The sequence below is a fragment of the Neovison vison genome, chromosome 1 (assembly GCF_020171115.1).
Source record: "Neovison vison isolate M4711 chromosome 1, ASM_NN_V1, whole genome shotgun sequence".
Lineage (NCBI taxonomy): Eukaryota > Metazoa > Chordata > Mammalia > Carnivora > Mustelidae > Neogale > Neogale vison.
The window spans coordinates 151,431,509-151,456,097 of NC_058091.1; the positions used below are offsets into that span (position 1 = coordinate 151,431,509).

Here is a 24,589-nt window from a genome sequence, read left to right on the forward strand (position 1 = left end):
GGTGAAATATCAAGCCCGATTCTAGGGGCAGCCCTGGCCCCCTGGGACGGCGCAAAGTAGGGGACACCAGCACCGAGGAGCAGGAGGCGTCGGCCTCACCTCAGCCTGCCCCGTGGAGGGCTTCCTGGCGAGGTTCGTGCGCGAGCGCTCGCGATGCCAGGACAAGCCCCGGGGGGCTGACCTGCGGAAGAGCTGCGCCCCAAGCGAGTTCGCCGCGCGTTTTCCGGCCCATTCTCACGAGCGTTCTGCCCAAATCAGGATCGGTTAGGGCAGAACGCTCGTGAGAATTGGCCGGCGTTGGGCAACCCTGCGGACCGCCCGGCTCTCCGTGGCGCAGGGACCCTTCTTGCCCAGGGCATGCTGCGGCCGCCTGAAAACCCGAGGAAACGACGCGGCCCACCAGAGGGCGCCGGCGCACAGGAGCGTTTCCGAAGCAGAGTATCAGGGCGGGTGGGGGCAGGGCGTGCTCCTCTGTCTTTTCAGGCTGATGGAGCGCCCAAGGATAGCACTGTCCTCAGTTGGGTCATGCAGGTCTCTCTCGCTTCGAGGCTTGTCCGAAATGCCGAAATGCACCGTTTACGCCGGGGCGTGAGGCGGAGGCGTTGCCACGGAACTCAGGATCCCCAAGAGGGAGACACAGAGGGACAGGACCCCGGAAGCAGAAGGCTGGGAAGCCGGCGAAATTTCAAGCCCGAGTCTCGGGGCAGACCTGGCCCCACGGGACTGCGACAAGTAGGGGACCCCCGCCGGCCGAGAAGCAGGAGGCATCGGCCTCGCCGCATGACTTCCTCGCAGAGGGCTCCTTGGCGGGGTTCGTGAGCGAGTACTCGCGATGCCGGGCCAGGCCCTGGGGTGCGGCCCTGCAGACGTGTGATTCCCGAAGCAAGTTCGCAAGGCGTTTTCTGGCCTATTCTCATGAGCGTTCTGCATAAACCGGTATTGGTTTGGGCAGAGCGCTCGTGAGAATTGGCCAGCGTTTCGCAGACCTGCGGACTGCCCTGCTCTCCATTGCCCAGGGCCAATTCTCGCACGGATCATGGGGTGGCCGCAAGGAATGCGCGAAAACGTCGCGAACCACCAGGAGGCCCCAGCACTGGGGAGCGTTCCCGGAGCAGATTTGAAGGACGGGTGGCGGCCGGGCCTACGCTTCTGACTTGAGGGAGGATCAGGCGCCCAAGGATGGGGCTGACCTCAGTGGGGGCACGCAGGTTTCTCTCACTCTGAGGTTGTCCGAAGCACGAAAGGCACCGTTGGCGCCGGTGTGGGAGTGGGAACGTGGCCGTGGGAATCAGGGTTCCCCAGATGGAGGCACCGAGGGATAGGAACCCAGAAGCAGATGGCTGGGTAACAGGCGAAACTGTGAGCCCGGGCTTCGTGGCAGGCCCGGCCCCATGGAACAGCGCAAGGAAGAGGACCCCTGCAGGAGGATTAGCAGGAGGCATCGGCCTCGCCACAGCCTGCCTCGCGGAGGGCTTCCTGGCGGGGTTGTTGCGCGATGACTCGCCAAGTCACGCCATGCACTGGCAGGCGGCCATGCAGAGGTGCGGCGCCCGAAGCCAGTTCGCCGGGTGTTTTCCTGCCAATTCTCACCAGCGTTCTGCCCACACCAGGATCGGTTTGGGCAGAACGCTCGTGAGAATTGGCAGGCGTTGGGCAGTCCTGCGGACCTCCCTGCTCTCGTGGCCCAGGGCCCCTTCTCTCCCAGGGCATGCTGCGGCCCCCGGAAAATACCTGAACAGCCAGGGTCCACCAGTGGGCGCCGGCGCAGGGGAGCGTCCCAGAGCAGAGTTGACTTACGAGTGGCGGCAGAGCATGCGCCTCCGCATTTTCGGGCTGATGGGGCACCCAAGGATGGGGCTGTCCGCAGTTGTGTCATGCAGGTTTCTCTCCAAGGCTTGTCCGAAGCGCCGATATGCACCATTGGCCCCGGGGTGGGAGGGAGAGGCGTGGCCGTGGGACTCAGGATTACCCAGATGGAGGCAGAGAGGGACAGGACCCCGGAAGCTGAAGGCTGGGAAGCAGGTGAAATATCGAGCCCGAGTCTCGGGGCAGCCCTGGCCCCATGGGAAGGCGCTAAGTAGGGGACACCAGCGCCGAGCAGCAGGAGGCGTCGGCCTCGCCTCAGCCTGCCTCGCGTAGGGCTTCCTGGCGAGGTTTGTGCGCGAGCGCTCGCGATGCCAGGACAAGCCCCGGGGGGGCGGACCTGCGGATGAGCTAGCCCGAAGCGAGTTCGCCGGGCGTTTGCCGGCTCATTCTCATGAGCGTTCTGCCCAAACCGGGGTTGGTTTGGGCAGAACGCTCGTGAGAATTGGCCAGCGATGGGCAGAACTGCGGACCACCCGGCTCTCCATGGCTCAGGGCCCCTTCTCGCCCAGTGCATACTGCGGCTGACTGGAAAACGCGAGGAAACGACGTGGCCCATCAGGTGACTCTGGTGCCCGGGAGCGTTCTTGGAGCAGAGTTGAGCGGCGGGTGGGGTCAGGGCATGCGCCTCCGACTTTTCGGGTTGATGGGGCGCCCAAGATGGGGCTGTCCTCAGTTTGGTCAAGCAGGTTTCTCTCGCTTCAAGGCTTATCCATAGCGCCGAAATGCACCATTTTGCTGGGGCGTGAGGCTGAGGCGTTGCCACGGAACTCAGGATTCCCAAGAGGGAGGCACAGAGGGACAGGACCCCGGAAGCTGAAGGCTGGGAAGCCGGCGAAATTTCGAGCCCGAGTCTCGGGAAAGCCCTGGCCCCATGGGACTGCGCCAAGTAGGGGACCACCACTGGCCAAGAAGCAGTAGGCATCGGCCTCGCCGAAGTCTGCCGCGCGGAGGGCTCCTTGGCTGGGTTCGTGAGCGAGCTCTCGCGATGCCGGGCCAGGCCAAGCCCTGGGGGGCGGCCCTGCAGACGTGTGACACCCGAAACGAGTTCACATGTGGATTGTCACTTCTCACAGTGTCTTTCCAGTGGAGGAAAGAAGATAGAACAAGAACGGACAGAGAGAACGTTGCAAACCGTGAGTGAAGTACAGGGTAAGGCACTTAGGCCTCTATGATGCATACAGGAAGTTCAACACCGGAGTAGTTCCACAGTGTCTACCTCTTCTCAAAACCCATCAAATATATGAGGGAACTGTGCTACAGTAAGTTCTCACGACAGGGATTCATCTGTGCTCAGTTAGAATCTCTAGGACGTGTCTGGGTAGCCATCATGAAATGTCTCATACGGGCCCCTTAGAGGGGATGCGAAGGAAGGTATCTGCTCAGGGAACTTACTTCAGGTGCGTACTCATTCATAACAGTGTTTCACCTTTGAGGAATGAAGATAGAAGACGGACGGACTAGGGGCACATTAGGTACTGTGAGTAAGTGCAGGCTATGGCGCTTAAGCCTGCCAAACACATATTGGATGTTCACCACCAGTGGTGATCCGCACTTAGGTTCTGCATCTAAAACACTTCCAGCACTGTGCTTTTTGAGGGATTCACTGCAGTGTTATGTCTCTTAAAGAAGGAAGCTTTTGAGACTGACTCTGATAACCGCATTAGGCGCGCATAGCTTTCCGTCTCCGACGTCTATCCATTGGACTATAGCAAGTTCTGTTTAAGGGAAACTCTTTCATGCGGAATGTCAGTTCTCACATTGTATTTCCAGTGGAGGAAAGAAGATCGAAAAAGTACGCAGCAGAGAGAAAGTTGCCACCTTTGAGTGAAGTACAGGGTAAGGCATTTAGGCCTCTATGATGTATACAGGAAGTTCAACACCTAGGATGTTCCACAGTGTCTACCTCTTCTCAAAACTCTTCCTATATATGAGGGAACTGTGCTACAGTAAGTTTCACGACAGGGATGCGTCTGTGCTCAGTTGGAACCTCTAGGACGTGTCTGGGTAGCCATCATGAAGTGTCTCATACAGGCCCCTTAGAGGGGATGCGTAGGAAGGTATCTGCTCAGGGAACCTACTTCAGGTGCGTACTCATTCATAACAGTGTTTCTCCTTTGAGGAATGAAGACAGATCTGGGACGGACTAGGGGCACATTAGGTACTGGGAGTAAAGGGCAGGCTATGGCGCTTAAGCCTGCCAAACACGTATTGGATATTCACCACCAGTGGTGATCCGCACTTGGTTTCTGCGTCTAAAATGCTTCCAACTGAGAGATAAGTGTGCTTTAGGAGGGATTCACTGCTTTGTTACATTTGGTAAAGAGGGAGCTTTTGGGTCTGACTCTGTGGTAACCGCAATAGGCGCACATAGCTTTCCAGTCTCAAAAGTCTATCCGTTGGATTATAGCAAGTTCTGTTTAAGGGAAACTACTTCATGCAGAATATCACTTCTCACAGTGTCTTTCCAGTGGAGGAAAGAAGATAGAACAAGGACGGACAGAGAGAACGTTGCAACCCCTGAGTGAAGTACAGGGTAAGGCACTAAGGCCTCTATGATGCATACTGGAATTTCAACACCGGGTAAGTTTCATCGTGCTTACCTCTTCTCAAAACACTTCCAATACATTAGGTAACTGTGCTACAGTATGTTCTCACAACAAGGGTGCGTCTGTGCTCTGTTGCAAACCCTAGGACGGGTATGAGTAGCAAACATGAAGTATCTCATACAGGCCCCTTAGAGGGGATGGGTAGGAAGGTATCTGCTCAGGGAACCTTCTTCAGGTGCGTACTGAATCATAACAGTGTTTCTCCTTTGAGGAATGAAGATATACAGGGAAGAACTAAGGGCACATTAGGTACTGTGAGTAAAGGGCAGGCCATGGCGCTGAAGCCTGCCAAACACATATTGGATGTTCACCACCAGTGGTGATCCGCACTTAGTTTCTGCGTCTAAAACGCTTCCAACACTGAGAGGGAAGTGTGCTTTAGGAGGGATTCACTGCAGTGTTACGTCTGTTAAAAAAGGAAGCTTTTGGGACTGACTCTGTGGTAATTGCAATAGGTGCACATTGCTTTCCAGTGTAGACGTCTACCGTTGGAGTATAGCAAGTTCTGTTAAAGGGAAACTGCTTCATGCGGAATGTCACTTCTCTCAGTGTCTTTCTAGTGGATTAAAGAATATAGAACAAGGACGGACAGAGAGAACGTTGCAACCCAAGAGTGAAGTACATGGTAAGGCACTTAGGCCTCTATGATGCATACAGGAAGTTCAACACCTGGGATGTTCCACAGTGTCTACCTCTGCTCAAAACACTTCCAATATATGAGGGAACTGTGCTACAGTATGTTTTCACGAAAGGGATGCATCTCTGCTCAGTTGGAAACTCTAGGACGGGTCTGGGTAGCAATCATGAAGTGTCTCATAGAGGCCCATTAGAGGGGATGCGCATGAAGGTATCTGATAAGGGAACATACTTCAGGTATGTACTCATTCATAACAGCGTTTTTCCTTTCAGGAATGATGATAGAACAGGGACGGGCCTAGGGCACTTTAGGTACTGTGAGTAAAGGGCAGGCTATGGCGCTTAAGCCTGCCAAACACATATTGGATGTTCACCACCAGTGGTGATCCGCACTTAGTTTCTGCATCTAAAACACTTCCAACACTGAGAGGGAAGTGTGCTTTACGAGGGATTCACTGCAGTGTTACGTCTGTTAAAGGAGGAAGCTTTTGGGACTGACTCTGTGGTAACCGCAATAGGCGCACATAGCTTTCCAGTCTCAGACGTCTATCCGTTGGACTATAGCAAGTTCTGTTTAAGGGAAACTCCTTCATGTGGCATGTCACTTCTCTCAGTGTCTTTCCACTGGAGGAAAGAAGACCGAACAAGGACGCAGCAGAGATAAAGTTGCCAGCTTTTTGTGAAGTACAGGGAAAGGCACTTAGCCCTCTATGATGCATGCTGGAAGTTCAACCCAGGAGATGTTCATAAGTGACTACCTCTTCTCAAAACACTTCCAATATATGAGGGAACTGTTCTACAGTAAGTTCTCACGACAGGGATGCGCCTGTGCCTAGTTGGAAACTCTAAGACATGTCTGGTAGCATTCATGAAGTGTCTCATACAACCCCTTAGAGGGGATGCGTAGGAAGGTATCTGCCCAGGAAACCTACTTCAGGTGCGTACTCATTCATAACAGTGTTTCTCCTTTGAGGAATGAAGATAGAACAGGGACGGATAGGGGCACATTAGGTACTGGGAGTAAAGGGAAGGCTATGGCGCTTAGGCCTGCCAAACACATATTGGATGTTCACCACCAGTGGTGATCCGCACTTAGGTTCTGCGTCTAAAACGCTCCCAACTCTGAGAGGGAAGTGTGCTTTAGGAGGGATTCACTGCAGTGTTATGTCTCTTAAAGAAGGAAGGTTTTGGGACTGACTCTGTGGTAACCGCAATAGGCGCACATAGTTTTCCAGTCTCCGACGTCTATCCGTTGGACTATAGCAAGTTCTGTTAAAGGGAAAATCCTTCATGCGGAATGTCATTTCTCACAATGTCTTTCCAGTGGAGGAAAGAAGATCGAACAAGGACGGAGCAGAGAGAAAGTTGCCACCTTTGAGTGAAGTACAGGGTAAGGCACTTAGGCCTCTATTATGCATACTGGAAGTTCAACACCTAGCATGTTCCACAGTGTCTACCTCTTCTTAAAACACTTCCAATATATGAGGGAACTGTGCTACAGTATGTTCTCAAGACAGGGATGCGTCTGTACTCAGTTGGAAACTCTAGGACGGGTCTGGGTAGCAATCATGAAGTTTCTCATAGAGGGCCCTTAGAGGGGATATGTAGGAAGGTATATGCTCAGGGAACCTAGTTCAGGTGCGTACTCATTCATAACAGCGTTTTTTTCTTTGAGGAATGAAGATAGAACAGTGACGGACTAAGGGCACATTAGGTACTGTGAGTAAAGGGCAGCCTATGGCGCTTAAGCCTGCTAAACACATATTGGATGTTCACAACCAGTGGTGATCCGCACTTAAGTTTTGTATCTAAAACGCTTCCAACATTGAGAGGGAAGTGTGCTTTAGGAGGGATTCACTGCAGTGTTACTTCTGTTAAAGAAGGAAGCTTTTGGGACTGACTCTGTTGTAACCGCAATAGGCGCACATAGATTTCCAGTCTAAAACGTCTATACGTTGGACCATAGCAAATTCTGTTTAAGGGAAACTCCTTCATGCGGAATGTCACTTCTCACAGTGTCTTTCCAGTGGAGGAAAGAAGATAGAACAAGGTCGGACAGAGAGAACATTGCAACCCGTGAGTGAAGTACAGGGTAAGGCACTTAGGCCTCTATGATGCATTCAGGAAGTTCAACACCTGGGATGTTTCACAGTGTCTACCTCTTCCCAAAACACTTCCAATATATGAGGGAACAGTGCTACAGTATGTTCTCAAAAAAGGGCTGCGTCTCTGCTCTTGGGAACTCTAGTCGTGTCTGGGTAACAATCATGAAGTTCTCATACAAGCCCCTTAGAAGGGATGCGTAGGAAGGTATCTGCTCAGGGAACCTACTTCAGGTGCGTACTCATTCATAACAGTGTTTCTCCTTTGTGGAATGAAGATAGAACAGGGACGGACTAAGGGCACATTAGGTACTGTGAGTAAAGGGCAGGCTAAGGCGCTTAAGCCTGCCAAACACATATTGGATGTTCACCACCAGTGGTGATCCGCACTTAGTTTCTGCATCTAAAACGCTTCCAACACTGAGAGGGAAGTGTGCTTTAGGAGGGATTCACTGCAGTGTTACGTCTGTTAAAGGAGGAAGCTTTTGGGACTGACTCTGTGGTAACCGCAATAGGCGCACATAGCTTTCCAGTCTCCGACGTCTATCCGTTGGACTATAGCAAGTTCTGTTTAAGGGAAACTCCTTCATGCGGAATGTCAGTTCTCACAGTGTCTTTCCAGTGGAGGAAACAAGACCGAACAAGGACACAGAAGAGAGAAAGTTGCCACCTTTGAGTGAAGTACAGGGAAAAGCACTTAGGCCTGTATGATGCATGCTGGAAGTTCAACACAGGATATGTTCCACAGTGACTACCTCTTCTCAAAAACTTGCAATATATGAGGGAACTGTGCTACAGTAAGTTCTCACGACAGGGATGCATCTGTGCTCAGTTGGAAACTCTAAGACGTGTCTGGGTAGCATTCATGAAGTGTCTCATACAACCCCTTAGAGGGGATGCGTAGGAAGCTTTCTGCTCAGGGAACCAACTTCAGGTGTGTACTCATTCATAACAGTGTTTCTCCTTTGAGGAATGAAGATAGAACAGGGACGGAGTAGGGGCACATTAGGTACTGTGAGTAAAGGGTAGGCTATGGTACTTAAGCCTGCCAAACACATATTGGATGTTCACCACCAGTGGTGATCCGCACTTAGTTTTTGCATCTAAAACACTTCCAACACTGAGTGGGAAGGGTGCTTTAGGAGGGATTCACTGCATTGTTATGTCTCTTAAAGAAGCAAGCTTTTGGGACTGACTATGTGATAACCATAGTAGGCGCACATAGCTTTCCAGTCTCCGACGTCTATCCCTTGGACTATAGCAAGTTCTGTTTAAGGGAAACTCCTTCATGCGGAATATCAGTTCTCACAGTGTCTTTCCAGTGGAGGAATGAAGATAGACAAAGGACGGAGCAGAGAGGAAGTTGCCACCTTTGAGTGAGGTACAGGGTAAGGCACATAGGCCTCAATGATGCATACAGGAAGTTCAAGACCTGGGATGTTCCACAGTGTCTACCTCTTCTCAAACACTTCCAATATATGAGGGAACTGTGCTGCAGTATGTTCTCACGACAGGGATGCGTCTGTTCTAAATTGTAAACTCTAGGACGGGTCAGGGTAGCAATCATGTAATGTCTTATGCAGGCCCCTTAAAGGGGATGCGTAGGTTGTATCTGTTCAGGGAATCTACTTCAGGTATGTACTCATTCATAACAGCTTTATTCCTTTGATGAATGAAGATAGAACAGGGACGGACTAAGGGCACATTAGGTACTGTGAGTAAAGGGTAGGATATGGCGCTTAAGCCTGCCAAACACATATTGGATGTTCACCACCAGTGGTGATCCCTGTTAGGGTCCGTGATCAAAGGAACGAGACTGATACAAAGCGAAGGTCAAGCAAAGCTTTATTTCGCGCCAAGCATCATGAATCGCACTGACTGGTCAGGGCTTTCTTTTATAAAAGATGACAACTTTGACCCCGGCGAGCCTACTCCCAATGAGGTTGCTGACATCTAGGTCGTTTCTCACTGTGTCACTGCTGAGGGTCCTGGAGCGCGGGGCAGGGCCGCTAGCATCGCAGACGTCAAGGGACCGCTGACAACTGGACCGCAGATGTCTCAGGACCGCAGGCGTCGAGGGACTGCTGGCAACTGGACCGCAGATGTCTCAGGACCGCAGGCGTCGAGGGACCGCTGACAACTGGACCGCAGACGACTGGACTGCTGGGCCGCCGGAGGCTGGAGGCTGCAGGCGATGGCTCGGGGCCGCCGCCGGAGGCTGGAAGCTGCAGGCCGCGGCGCTCGGGGCCGCCGCCGGAGGCTGCAGGCGGCGGCGCTCGGGGCCGCCGCCGGAGGATGGAAGCTGCAGGCGGCGGCGCTCGGGGCTGCCGCCGGAGGATGGAAGCTGCAGGCGGTAGTGCTCGGCGCCGCCGCCGAGGCTGGAGGCTGCCGGCGGCGGCTCTGGGCCGCCGGAGGCTGGAGGCTGGACCGCCAAACGCGGTTATAGCTCTTACAAGAGCTGTTACAGCTCTTCTATACACCGTTGACTCCCCTGCTCTTCTGCGACTTCCACCGCTCTCAGCTCCACTTCACAGCTCTCCGCCGACTTCACCGCTCTCCGCGGACTTCACCACTCTCCACCGACTCCATCCCTCCTGTAGCAGCCGCTGCTCTCCTGCAGCAGCCCCCGGCCCTCCTGCAGAAGCCCCGGCTCTCCTGCATCAGCCCCGGCTCTCCTGCAGGAGCCCCCCTTGGCAGCCTGGCAGAGCAACCTTTATGGGGGTGGTTGAGCCCTGCCCCTACACAGGTGGCCAATTGAATTTCAACCTTCCCAGTGGATATACATACGGCCTACTGATTGGATGACTCCACGCAGTCTGCCCCACCCTTACATTCCCCCCTTTTCTTTGGAGATTAGTCAAATCCTTGACTTTTCAGATGGTTCTACCTTATATTGAACATATAAGACTAACATTTTATCGCCCCAATTTTCTTTAGTATAGCAACAATACACTCACAGTTTCTTTAGTCTTAGTTTCAGTCTATGGTCAGCGGGGTCTTTTGGCTGCATTTCCCATTTCTGGAGGGCATCCTTACTCTCAGCTCGTTTGACATGACCCTCATGAACCCAGGCCCTGATGCCTTCCACTTTTACTGCTGTGGGGGTGGTTAGGATAACAGTAAATGGTCCCTTCCAATGAGGCTCCAAATTCCCCACTTGATAGCGACGTATCCAAACCAAGTCCCCGGGTTGGTAAGGATGTGGTTCCACCGTCTCTGTTCCAGTATAGGCAGTTTGGATCCCTTCTTTTTAAGACAGACTGTAATGCCTGCAGTGACTGGGGTATAGACTGATCAGTCATTTCTGCTAGGGCAACCTCCTGTAACCTAGGACAGAGCTCCCAAACATTATTTTAAATGGGGTCACCTTGTTTATTACATCGTGCCCTGAGAGTAAAAGGAAGGAGATTTTCTATCCACCGCCAGCCTCCAGAATTAACTTTGTCAAGGTCTTTTCGAGAGTCTGGTTCATTCTCCTTGCTCAGAGCTCTGGGGCCAGTAGGCACACTGTAGTTTCCAGTTAGTGCCTGTGGCCTCGGCCATCTGTAGTGCCTTGGTGAATGCAATCAGCTTTGCTTTTCCACCGAGATCCTATGTGGCAGGGCTGACATCCAGAGTCTCTGCCCAGGAGAAACCATTGCAGCCCCCGCATACCTCTTTTCCACTGACCATGTAACTACTCCCTTCTGTGAACAGAGTCATTTCCGCATCCGGGAGGGGAGTGTCTCTGAGATCCGGCCTTATTCCTGTGACTTGGGTTAAGACCTCCCCACAGTCGTGTGGTCAGCTAGCTCTTCTGGCAGCAGTGTGGCTGGATTTAGCACTGCTGGGGGTCGGAAGGCCACTTTTGGTTCATTGAGGAGAAGGGCCTGATACCCCGTTACCCGGGCGTTCGTCATCCATCGGTCTGGTGGAGTCCGGAGAAGGCCCTTGATAACGTGGGTGGTGGTCAATATGAGATTTTGACCCAGAGTCAATTTGCATGCATCCTTGACTAGGAGGGCCATGGCAGCAATTATGCAGAAGCAAAGGGGGAACCCAGCTGCTACTGGATCTAGTTTCTTGCTAAGATAGACCACTGGCCTTCACCATACCCTAGAGTCTGAGTCAAAACTTCTTTAGTCAGCCCTGCCTTCACATACAAGTGGAAGGGCTTGGTAACATCTGGGATGACCAATGCTGGGGCACACAGTAAGGCTCTTTGTAATTCCCGAAATGCTCCTTCTGCCTCAGCTGTCCACACTCTACCATAGTGAGTCCTCCCTTAGCCAGTTCGTAGAGAGGTTGTGCCATCTCCGTGAAGGTAGCATCCACAGCCTGCAGTAGCCCACCGTCCCAAGAAATTCCCTCTTGGAGATCAAAGCAACCGGTATTCCCTGGCAGTCTTCCATCCAAGTACTAACCAGGCCCGACCCTTCTTAGCTTCCAAGATCAGACGAGATCTGACGCCTTCAGGGTGGTATGGCCGTAGACAATCATAAGGTTCTTACCCGATATTCTCAGATGAGTGTACGTGACACCCTATATAACATGGAACCGTCCTCCCCTTGCTGGAGGAAGCTGAACTTTCTCATACCCTACTGTTACCTTAATTTGTCCAGGCTTGGTTAGCTACCATATCTCTCTCGTTCATAGTTACATTGGCCCCCGGCCTTCTTGGGCTACTGATGCCTTGTGGTCATACCCATTCTGTACAAAGGAGGAGGTAGTGGAGGGTTTCTAAGTGCTTGGAACAGAATGATGTTTCAGACAGATGGACATGTTGTTCAAAGATGCAGAGGCTGCAGAGAGCCAGCATATTCAGAAACGTGCCAGCAGCTGCACGTGTATCAATCGGGTCAGGTCCCTGGCAGCCTCCGATGGCCAAGATTTGAAGCCTTGACTCCCGAGCTCCTCCCATAGGCCCTTGTGTGACCCATTGAGTCCAGACATCAGAGAAGAGGGACGAGCAGCTCACGGAGTTTCAGAGAGTTTTCTTCCTCTTGGAAGATGGCTTCCTAGACTCAAAGTGGACCCTCAGGCTCTCGTTTTTCTAGGGCTGAGAGCCAACACAGAGGTGCTAAGCAGAGTCCAAATTCATTGCACAGAATTTCCCCTGTTCCATCTCCCAGATTCTGGGTGGAGGAGCCCAGAGAGAACAGCTGTGATCTGCTCTGCCATTGGAGCAGGGCTGTCCCTGGATGCTGTCCTGCTCGTGTCCCTCGTGGGAACTTAGGAGCATCTTATTTAAGGTCTGTCTGTATAAACCCTGGACTGGGCTACTCCACGGAGTAGATGACCGTTATGCCATATGAAGCCCTGCAAGATTTAGGGTGCAGTCCATTCAGACTCCATAGTGGAAGCGGTGGAGCCATAGAGATACATTCACACAGTCAGGCATTTTCCAGATTCAAACAGGTTGGACATCCTCCCCTTTTGGTATCCCTGGCTAATGGGAGGTGATCAGTCTCCCCTTCCATTCTTTTACGAATGGATTTAGCTCTGACAGTGGCCTTAGGGCTGTTTATCTCTCTTTTACATATCTCCTACTTTTTACATACAGAGTTGCTTTTCTCATTTCCATCAGTCTTAATTACACTTAACAGAATTTTGTACTCTTAGAAATACCTTAACCTCTACTTAAGACTAAATATAAACCAATGGTGAGTTGTTACAACAGAATTCTTTAGATGGCAAATTTATCAATCAGTTAAGCACAGAATGTGTTCACCAGCAGATTTCAAAAGTACAAACCCAGTTCCAGCAAACAGCGCCCTAGCATTTCATCCCATTTGGTTAGGATCTAGATGTCCAACAAATTTAACTCCATTTGTCATTCAAGCAACCCTTCACAGTTTCAGGTTATCAAAGACTTCGGAAGCCACTTTAACAATTACTCATTAAACCCTTGAAACAGACAGTTAACCATCAGCCCAGCCATCCCTTCGCCAACAGACCTCATGTTCCACCTGGGCCCATTCCACTTCAGATGCCATGCTTTCCGTGCCAGCAAGGGGGAGGGGCCAGGCAGTCCACGTCGGGCCAGAGAAGGCAAGGAATTCCCCGAAACAAAAGAAGTTTCGGCAGCTGCTTGGGAATATTCCTTAAAGTCTCTGTCTCGAGGTTGGTTCATCCCACAGTACCAGTTCTGCTTATCAAAAGTGGCCCACTAGGCACTTATTTTCCATGCCCGGCTCTAATGAGCATCAGCATTGGACACCTTAACCCGGCATTTGACTAACTCTAGGTAGCTCGTTATAGCCCTTAACACACAAAATGAGTGAGGGAGAAGCCCCACATCTATTATGAGGAACAGAGAGATGAAAGCTAGCGTCCCCTTACTCTCTGCTTGCCACATTCCTTCAACCATAACAAAATACAGTAGACAACAAAAAACTAAAAACAAACAAATAACCACAACCCCAGTGGCCCTCGTCCAGAGCCTGCTGCTGGGGGAGGGACTTCCTTTCCTGAGCTCCATGAGCTTTTTCATATTCTCCTATTATCTTGTTATTTACCTTTCTATTTGTTGTTCCTTTAGAGTTTCTATAACCTTTAAATGGTTTATTGAAATGTATACTTTAAAAGTATGAATTGTGTCCAATCAAGTTCTGGACATTTTCACCATCCTAAATGAAACCCCATTCAAACATTGGTCACTCCCATCTCTTGGCAACCAATCTTAAGTAACTATTAATTTACTTTCTTTTCCTATAGATCTGAGTTTTCTGGACATTTCACATATAAACAGGATCATACATGTAGTCTTTTATCACTGGCTTCTTTAATTTGGCCTAATGTTTTCAAGGGTCATCGATATTATAGCATATATCAGTTGCCTTATAGAGTACAATATAGGGTTCTGATCCTTTTAAAATTTTGTATATTGTATGAGGTACAAGTTTAACTTCATCCTTTAAAACAGGTGCTTACTGCTATAATTTCCCTTTAAGTACTGTTTTAATGGCATTCCATAAGCTTTGGTGTGTTGTTTTTGTTTTTGTATAGCTTAATGGATTTCCTAATCGGATTTTTCTCTTTGTCCTCCTGACCAAATTTATGGAGTGCATCGATTTCTATGCACTTTTTAATTTACCCAGAGCTTGCCACTGGTGGGGGCTATCTTTATCCCCAACCGTCTAAGGGGACTTGAACCCCTCAACTGTCAAAGGGAAGGCAGGGGACTCGAACCCCCCCGACGGCGCAGGGGAACTCGAACCCCCCCGACGGCGCAGGGGGACTCGAACCCCCCGACCGCCCAGGGGGACTCGAACCCCCGACCGCGCAGGGGGACTCGAACCCCCCGACCGCCCAGGGGGACTAGAACCCCCTGTCGATCTATCAGCAGAGGGATGGGGCGTCCCCGCATCCACTCCAGCCCTGGGGAGCATGGCTGCGTCCAGCTTCTCCCCGGTGGGCTATACCCTGGAGATCCAACCAGACAGACGGATAGGATCCCAATACCTCAGAACCCAATACTTCGAAACCCAATGCTTCGAAACCCAATACTTAGAAACCCAATACTTCGAAACACACTACTTCGAAACCCAATACTTCGAAACCCAATACCTCGAAACCCACTACTTCGAAACCCAATACCTCGAAACCCAATACCTCGAAACCCAATACCTCCGGAGGCTTTCCCTAAAAATTCTGATGCTGGCTCAGTTCTCGTCGTTTGATCCCGGACGAGCCCCCAAATGTTAGGGTCCGTGATCAAAGGAACGAGACTGATACAAAGCGAAGGTCAAGCAAAGCTTTATTTCGCGCCAAGCATCATGAATCGCACTGACTGGTCAGGGCTTTCTTTTATAAAAGATGACAACTTTGACCCCGGCGAGCCTACTCCCAATGAGGTTGCTGACATCTAGGTCGTTTCTCACTGTGTCACTGCTGAGGGTCCTGGAGCGCGGAGCAGGGCCGCTAGCATCGCAGGCGTCAAGGGACCGCTGACAACTGGACCGCAGATGTCTCAGGACCGCAGGCGTCGAGGGACCGCTGGCAACTGGACCGCAGATGTCTCAGGACCGCAGGCGTCGAGGGACCGCTGACAACTGGACCGCAGACGACTGGACTGCTGGGCCGCCGGAGGCTGGAGGCTGCAGGCGATGGCTCGGGGCCGCCGCCGGAGGCTGGAAGCTGCAGGCCGCGGCGCTCGGGGCCGCCGCCGGAGGCTGCACGCTGCAGGCGGCAGCGCTCAGGGCCGCCGCCGGAGGATGGAAGCTACAGGCGGCGGCGCTCGGGGCCGCCGCCGGAGGCTGGGAGCTGCAGGCGGGGGCGCTCGGGGCCGCCGCCGGAGGCTGGAAGCTGCAGGCGGCAGTGCTCGGCGCCGCCGCCGAGGCTGGAGGCTGCCGTTGGCGGCTCCGGGCCGCCGGAGGCTGGAGGCTGGACCGCCAAACGCGGTTATAGCTCTTACAAGAGCTGTTACAGCTCTTCTATACACCGTTGACTCCCCTGCTCTTCTGCAACTTCCACCGCTCTCAGCTCCACTTCACCGCTCTCCGCCGACTTCACCGCTCTCCGCGGACTTCACCGCTCTCCGCCGACTCCATCCCTCCTGTAGCAGCCGCTGCTCTCCTGCAGCAGCCCCCGGCCCTCCTGCAGGAGCCCCGGCTCTCCTGCAGCAGCCCCGGCTCTCCTGCAGGAATTCGCGGCTCTCCTGCAGGAGCCCCCCTTGGCAGCCTGGCAGAGCAACCTTTATGGGGGTGGTTGAGCCCCGCCCCTACACAGGTGGCCAATTGAATTTCAACCTTCCCAGTGGATATACATACGGCCTACTGATTGGATGACTCCACGCAGTCTGCCCCACCCTTACAATCCCCACTTAGTTTCTGCATCGAAAATGCTTCCAACACTGAGAGGGAAGTGTGCTTTAGGAGGAATTCACTGCAGTGTTTCGTCTGTTAAAGAAGGAAGCTTTTGGGACTGACTCTGTGGTAACGGCAGAAGGCGCACATAGCTTTCCAGTCTCAGACGTCTATCCGTTGGACTATAGCAAGTTCTGTTTAAGGGAAACTCCTTCATGCGGAATGTCACTTCTCACAGTGTGTTTCTCGTGGAGGAAAGTAGATATAACAAGGACGGAGCAGAGATTGTTGCAACCCGTGAGTGAAGTACAGGGTACGGTAATTAGGCCTCTATGATGAATACTGGTAGTTCAACACCGGGGATATTCCACAGTGTCTACCTCTTCTCAAAACCCTTCCAATATATGAGGGAACTGTGCTACAGTAAGTTCTCATGAAAGGGATGCGTCAGTGCTCATTTGGAAACATTAGCCCTGTTGGGTAGCAATTATGAAGTGTCTCATACAGGCCCCTTAGAGGGGAGGCGATGGAAGTATCTGCTCAGGGAACCTAATTCAGGTGCGTACTCATTCATAACAGTGTTTCTCCTTTGAGGAATGAAGATAGAACAGGGACGGAATAGGGGCACATTAGGTACTGGGAGTAAAGGGCAGGCTATGGCACTTAAGCCTGCCAAACACATATTGTATGTTCACCACCAGTGGTGATCCGCACTTAGTTTCTGTGTATAAAACGCTTCCAACACTGAGAGGGTAGTGTGCTTTAGGAGGGATTCAGTGCAGGGTTACGTCTGTTAAAGAAGGAAGCTTTTGGGATTGACTCTGTGGTAACCGCAATAGGGGCACATAGCTTTTTATTCACAGACGTCTAACAGTTAGAATATAGCAAGTTCTGTTTAAGCGAGAATCCTTCATGCGGAATGTCACTTCTCACAGTGTCTTTCCAGTGGAATAAAGAAGATAGAACAAGGACGGACAGAGAGAACGTTGTAAACCGAAGGTTAAGTACAGGGTAAGGCACTTCGGCCTCTATGATGCATACTGGAATTACAACAATGGAGATGTTCCACAGGGTCTACCTCCTCTCAAAACACTTCCAATATATGAGGGAACTGTGCTACAGTAAGTTCTCACGACTGGGATGCATCTTTGCTTAGTTGAAAACTCTAGGATGTGTCTGGGTAACAATCATGAAGTGTCTCATACAGGCCCCTTAGAAGGCATGCGGAGGAAGGTATCTGCTCAAGGAAGCTACTTCAGGTGCTTACTCATTCATAACAGTGCTTCTCCTTGGAGGAATGAGGTAGAACATGGACGGACTAGGGGCACATTAGGTACTGTGAGTAAAGGGCAGTCTATGGCGCTTAAGCCTGCCAAACACATATTGGATATTCACCACCAGTGTTGATCCGCACTTAGTTTCTTCGTCTAAAACTCTTCGAACACTGAGAGGGAAGTGTGTTTTAGGAGGGATTCTCTGCAGTGTTACGTCTGTTAAAGAAGGAAGCTTTTGGGACGGACTCTGTGGTAACTGCAATAGGCGCACATAGTTTTCCAGTCTCAAACGTCTATCCGTTGGCCTATAGCAAGTTCTGTTTAAGGGAAACTCCTTCATGCTGAATGTCACTTCTCACAGAGTCTTTCCAGTGGAGGAAAGAAGATAGAACAAGGATGGAGGAGAAGGAACGTTGAAACCCGTGAGTGAAGTACAGGGTAAGGCACATAGGCTTCTATGATGCATACTGGAAGTTCAACACCGGGGATGTTCCACAGTGTCTACCTCTTCCAAAACACTTCCAATATATGAGGGAACTGAGCTACAGTAAGTTCTCACCACAGGGATGCATCTGTGCTCATTTGGAAAGTGTAGGACGTGTGTGGGTCGCAATGATGAAGTGTCTCATACAGGCCCCTTAGAGGGGATGCGTAGAAAGGTATCTGCTCAGGGAACCTACTTCAGGTGCGTACTCATTCATAACAGTGTTTCTCCTTTGAGGAATGAAGATAGTACAGGGTCGGACTAGGGGAGCATTAAATACTGTGAGTAAAGGGCAGGCTATGGCGCTTAAGCCAGCCAAACACATATTGGATGTTCACCACCAGTGTTGATCCGCACTTAGTTTCTGCGTCTAAAACGCTTCCAACACTGAGAGGGAATTGTGCTTTAGGAGGGATTCACTGCAGTGTTACGTCTGTTAAAGAAGGAAGCTTTTGGGACTGACTCTGTGGTAATCGCAATAGGCACACATAGCTTTCCAGACTCAGTCGTCTATCCGTTGGACTATAGCAAGTTCTGTTTAAGGGAAACTCCTTCATGCGGAATGTCACTTCTCACAGTGTGTTACCACTGGAGGAAAGAAGGTAGAACAAGGACGGAGCAGAGAAGACGTTGCAACCAGTGAGTGAAGTACAGGGTAAGGCACTTCGGCCTCTATGATGCATACTGGAAGTTCAACACCTCGGATGTTCCACAGTGTCTACCACTTCTCAAAACATTTCCAATATATGAGGGAACTGTGCTACGTAAGTTCTCACGACAGGGATGCGTCTGTGCTCAGTAGGAAATTGTAGGACGTGTCTGGGTAGGAATCATGAAGTGTCTGATACAGGCCCCTTAGAGGGGATGTGGAGGAATGTATCTGCTCAGGGAACCTACTTCAGGTGCGTACTCATTCATAACAGAGTTTCTTTTTTGAGGAATAAAGTGAGAACAGGGATGGAATACGGGCAAATTAGGTACTATGAGTAAAGGGCAGGCTATAGAGCTTAAGGTTCTAAACACATATTGGATGTTCACCACCAGTGGTGATCCGCACTTAGTTTCTGCGTCTAAAACGCTTCCAACACTGAGAGGGAAGTGTGCTATAGGAGGGATTCACTGCAGTGTTACGTCTGTTAAAGAAGGAAGCTTTTGGGACTGACTCGGTGGTCACCGCAATAGGCGCACATAGCTTTCCTGTCTCAGACGTCTATCCGTTGGACTATAGCAAGTTCTGTTTAAGGGAAACTCCTCATGCGGAAAGTCACTTCTTTTTTTTTTTTTACTCTCTGAAAGGAGCATTGATTGTGGCTAATCTGCATATTCACAAATCAATGTATTTATTTCCAATTTATTTATTTTCAGAAAAACAGTATTCATTATTTTTTCACCACACCAAGTGCTCCATGCAAGCTGTGCCCTCTATAATACCCACCACCTGGTACCCCAACCTCCCACCCCCGCCACTGCAAACCCCTCAGATTGTTTTTCAGAGTCCATAGTCTCTCATGGTTCATCTCCCCTTCCAATTTACCCAAAAGCACATACCCTCCCCTATGTCCATAGCCCTACCCCCCTTCTCCCAACCGCTTTCCTCCCAGCAACCCACAGTTTGTTTCGTGAGATTAAGAGTCACTTATGGTTTGTCTCCCTCCCTATCCCATCTTGTTTCATGGATTTTTCTCCTACCCACTTAAGCCCCCATGTTGCATCACCACTTCCTCATATCAGGGAGATCATATGATAGTTGTCTTTCTCTGCTTGACTTATTTCGCTAAGCACGATACGCTCTAGTTCCATCCATGTTGTCGCAAATGGCAAGATTCCGTTTCTTTTGATGGCTGCATAGTATTCCATTGTGTATATATACCACATCTTCTTGATCCATTCATCTGTTGATGGACATCTAGGTTCTTTCCATAGTTTGGATATTGTGGACATTGCTGCTATAAACTTTCGGGTGCACGTGCCCCTTTGGATCACTACGTTTGTATCTTTAGGGTAAATTCCCAGTAGTGAAATTGCTGGGTCATAGGGCAGTTCTATTTTCAACATTTTGAGGAATCTCCATGCTGTTTTCCAGAGTGGTTGCACCAGCTTGCATTCCCACCAACAGTGTAGGAGGGTTCCCCTTTCTCCGCATCCTCGCCAGCATCTGTCATTTCCTGACTTGTTGATTTTAGCCATTCTGACTGGTGTGAGGTGATATCTCATTGTGGTTTTGATTTGTATTTCCCTGATGCCGAGGGATATGGAGCACTTTTTCATGTGTCTGTTGGCCATCTGGATGTCTTCTTTGCAGAAACGTCTGTTCATATCCTCTGCCCATTTCTTGATTGGATTATTTGTTCTTTGGGTGTTGAGTTTGTTAAGTTCTTTATAGATTTTGGACACTAGTCCTTTATCTGATATGTCGTTTGCAAATATCTTCTCCCATTCTGTCAGTTGTCTTTTGGTTTTGTTAACTGTTTCCTTTGCTGTGCAAAAGCTTTTGATTTTGATGAAATCCCAAAAGTTCATTTTTGCCCTTGCTTCCCTTGCCTTTGGCGATGTTCCTAGGAAGATGTTGCTGCGGCTGAGGTCGAAGAGGTTGCTGCCTGTGTTCTCCTCAAGGATTTTGATGGATTCCTCTCTCACATTGAGGTCCTTAATCCAGTTTGAATCTATTTTTATATGTGGTGTAAGGAAATGGTCCAATTTCATTTTTCTGCACGTGGCTGTCCAATTTTCCCAACACCATTTATTGAAGAGGCTCTCTTTTTTCCATTGGACATTCTTTCTTGCTTTCGAAGATTAGTTGACCATAGAGTTGAGGGTCTATTTCTGGGCTCTCTATTCTGTTCCATTGGTCTATGTGTCTGTTTTTGTGCCAGTACCATGCTGTCTTGATGATGACAGCTTTGTAATAAAGCTTGAAGTCCGGAATTGTGATGCCACCAACTTTGGCTTTCTTTTTCAATATCCCTTTGGCTATTCGAGGTCTTTTCTGGTTCCATATAAATTTTAAAATTATTTGTTCCATTTCTTTGAAAAAGATGGATGGTACTTTGATAGGAATTGCATTAAATGTGTAGATTGCTTTAGGTAGCATAGACATTTTCACAATATTTATTCTTCCAATCCAGGAGCATGGAACATTTTTCCATTTCTTTGTGTCTTCCTCAATTTCTTTCATGAGTACTTTATAGTTTTCTGAGTATAGATTCTGTGCCTCTTTGGTTAGGTTTATTCCTAGGTATCTTATGGTTTGGGGTGCAATTGTAAATGGGATTGACTCCTTAATTTCTCTTTCTTCTGTCTTGTTGTTGGTGTAGAGAAATGCAACTGATTTCTGTGCATTGATCTTATATCCTGACACTTTACTGAATTCCTGTACAAGTTCTATCAGTTTAGGAGTGGAGTCTTTTGGGTTTTCCACATAGAGTATCATATCATCTGCGAAGAGTGATAATTTGACTTCTTCTTTGCCGATTTGGATGCCTTTAATTTCCTTTTGTTGTCTGATTGCTGAGGCTAGGACTTCTAGTACTATGTTGAATAGCAGTGGTGATAATGGACATCCCTGCTGTTTCCTGATCTTAGTGGAAAAGCTTTCAGTTTTTCTCCATTGAGAATGATATTTGCAGTGGGTTTTTCATAGATGGCTTTGATGATATTGAGGTATGTGCCCTCTATCCCTACACTTTGAAGGGTTTTGATCAGGAAGGGATGCTGTACTATGTCAAATGCTTTTTCAGCATCTATTGAGAGTATCATATGGTTCTTGTTCTTTCTTTTATTGATGTGTTGTATCACATTGACTGATTTGCGGATGTTGAACCAACCTTGCAGCGCTGGGATAAATCCCACTTGGTCGTGGTGAATAATCCTTTTCATGTACTGTTGAATCCTATTGACTAGCATTTTGGTGAGAATTTTTGCATCTGTGTTCATCAAGGATATTGGTTTATAGCTCTCTTTTTTGTTGGGATCCTTGTCTCGTTTTGGGATCAAGGTGATGCTGGCCTCATAAAATGAGTTTGGGAGTTTTCCATCCATTTCTATTTTTTGGAACAGTTTCAGGAGAAGAGGAATTAGTTCTTCTTTAAATGTTTGGTAGAATTCCCCCGGGAAGCCATCTGGCCCTGGGCTTTTGTTTGTTTGGAGATTTTTAATGACTGTTTCAATCTCTTTACTGGTTATGGGTCTGTTCAGGCTTTCTATTTCTTCCTGGTTCAATTTTGGTACTTACATGTTTCTAGGAATGCATCCAGTTCTTCCAGATTGTCAAATTTGTTGGCATAGAGTTGCTCATAGTATGTTCTTATAATAGTTTGTATTTCTTTGGTGTTAGTTGTGATCTCTCCTCTTTCATTCATGATTTTATTTATTTGGGACCTTTCTCTTTTCTTTTTGATAAGTCTGGCCAAGGGTTTATCAATTTTATTAATTCTTTCAAAGAACCAGCTCCTAGTTTGGTTGATTTGTTCTATTGTTTTTTTGTTTTCTATTTCATTGATTTCTGCTCTGATCTTTATGATTTCTCTTCTCCTGCTGGGCTTAGGGTTTCTTTCTTGTTCTTTCTCCAGCTCCTTTAGGTGTAGGGTTAGGTTGTGTACCTGAGACCTTTCTTGTTTCTTGAGAAAAGCTTGTACCGCTATATATTTTCCTCTCAGGACTGCCTTTGTTGTGTCCCACAGATTTTGAACCGTTGTATTTTCATTATCATTTGTTTCCATGATTTTTTTCAATTCTTCTTTAATTTCCCGGTTGACCCATTCATTCTTTAGAAGGATGCTGTTTAGTCTCCATGTATTTGTGTTCTTTCCAAACTTCCTCTTGTGGTTGAGTTCTAGCTTCAGAGCATTGTGGTCTGAAAATATACAGGGAATGATCCCAATCTTTTGATACTCGTTGAGTCCTGATTTAGGACCAAGGATGTGATGTATTCTGGAGAATGTTCCATGTGCACTAGAGAAGAATGTGTATTCTGTTGCTTTGGGATGAAATGTTCTGAATATATCTGTGATGTCCATCTCATCCAGTGTATCATTTAAGGCCTTTATTTCCCTGTTGATCTTTTGCTTGGATGATCTGTCCATTTCAGTGAGGGGAGTGTTAAAGTCCCTACTATTATTGTATTATTGTTGATGTGTTTCTTTGATTTTGTTATTAATTGGTTTATATAGTTTGCTGTGCCCACGTTGGGGGCATAGATATTTAAAATTGTTAGATCTTCTTTTTGGACAGACCCTTTGAGTATGATATAGTGTCCTTCCTCATCTCTTATTATAGTCTTTGGCTTAAAATCTAATTGATCTGATATAAGGATTGCCACTCCTGCTTTTTTCTGATGTCCATTAGCATGGTAAATTCTTTTCCACCCACTCACTTTAAGTCTGGAGGTGTCTTCGGGTTTAAAATGAGTTTCTTGGAGGCAGCATATAGATGGGTTTTGATTTTTTATCCATTCTGATACCCTGTGTCTTTTGATTGGGGCATTTAGCCCATTAACATTCAGGGTAACTATTGAGAGATATGATTTTAGTGCCATTGTATTGCCTGTAAGGTGACTGTTACTGTATATTGTCTCTGTTCCTTTCTGATCTACCATATGTAGGCTCTCTCTTTGCTTAGAGGACCCCTTTCAGTATTTCCTGTAGAGCTGGTTTGGTGTTTGCAAATTCTTTCAGTTTTTGTTTGTCCTGGAAGCTTTTAATCTCTCCTTCTATTTTCAATGATAGCCTAGCTGGATATAGTATTCTTGGCTGCATGTTTTTCTCCTTTATTGCTCTGAAAATATCATGCCAGCTCTTTCTGGCCTGCCAGGTCTCTGTGGATAAGTCAGCTGCCAATCTAATACTTTTACCATTGTCTGTTACAGACTTCTTTTCCCGGGCTGCTTTCAGGATTTTCTCTTTGTCACTATGGCTTGTAAATTTTACTATTAGGTGATGGGGTGTGGGCCTATTCTTATTGATTTTGAGGGGCATTCTCTGAACCTCCTGAATTTTGATGCTCGTTCCCTTTGCCATATTGGGGAAATTCTCCCCAATAATTCTCTCCAGTATACCTTCTGCTCCCCTCTCTCTTTCTTCTTCTTCTGGAATCCCAATTATTCTAATGTTGTTTCGTCTTATGGTGTCACTTATCTCTCGAATTCTCCCCTCATGGTCCAGTAGCTGTTTGTCCCTCTTTTGCTCAGCTTCTTTATTCTCTGTCATTTGGTCTTCTATATTGCTAATTCTTTCTTCTGCCTCATTTATCCTAGCAGTGAGAGCCTCCATTTTTGATTGAACTTCATTAATAGCTTTTTTGATTTCAACTTGGTTAGGTTTTAGTTCTTTTATTTCTCCAGAGAGGGCTTTTATATCTCTGGAGAGGGTTTCTCTAATATCTTCCATGCCTTTTTCAAGCCCGACTATAACCTTGAGAATTGTCATTTTGAACTCTAGATCTGACATATTACCAATGTCTGTATTGATTAGGTCCCTAGCCTTCGGTACTGCCTCTTGTTCTTTTTTTTGTTGTGAATTTTTCCGCCTTGTCATTTTGTCCAGCTAAGAGTATATGAAGGAGCAAGTAAAATACTAAAAGGGTGGCAACAATCCCAGGAAAATATGCTTTAACCAAATCAGAAGAGATCCCAAATCGTGAGGGGGGATTTCTCCCCCATCACGATTGGGTGAGGGATCTCCTCTGATTGGGATCTCCTTTGATTGGGATCTCCCAATCTCTTCTGATTGGGATCTCTTCTGATTTGGGGATAAAAAGAGGTTCAAAAATAATGAAAGAAAAAAAAAGAATTAAAAAAAAGAAAATGAATAAAGAAAAGTATAAAAAATAAAAAAATATA

General features: G+C 48.5%; 1 pseudogene; it reads right to left on the reverse strand.

Moving 5' to 3' along the window:
- Positions 1–11,564: 11,564 nt before the first annotated feature.
- On the reverse strand, positions 11,565–11,683 carry LOC122896728 (annotated as a pseudogene).
- Positions 11,684–24,589: the final 12,906 nt, after the last annotated feature.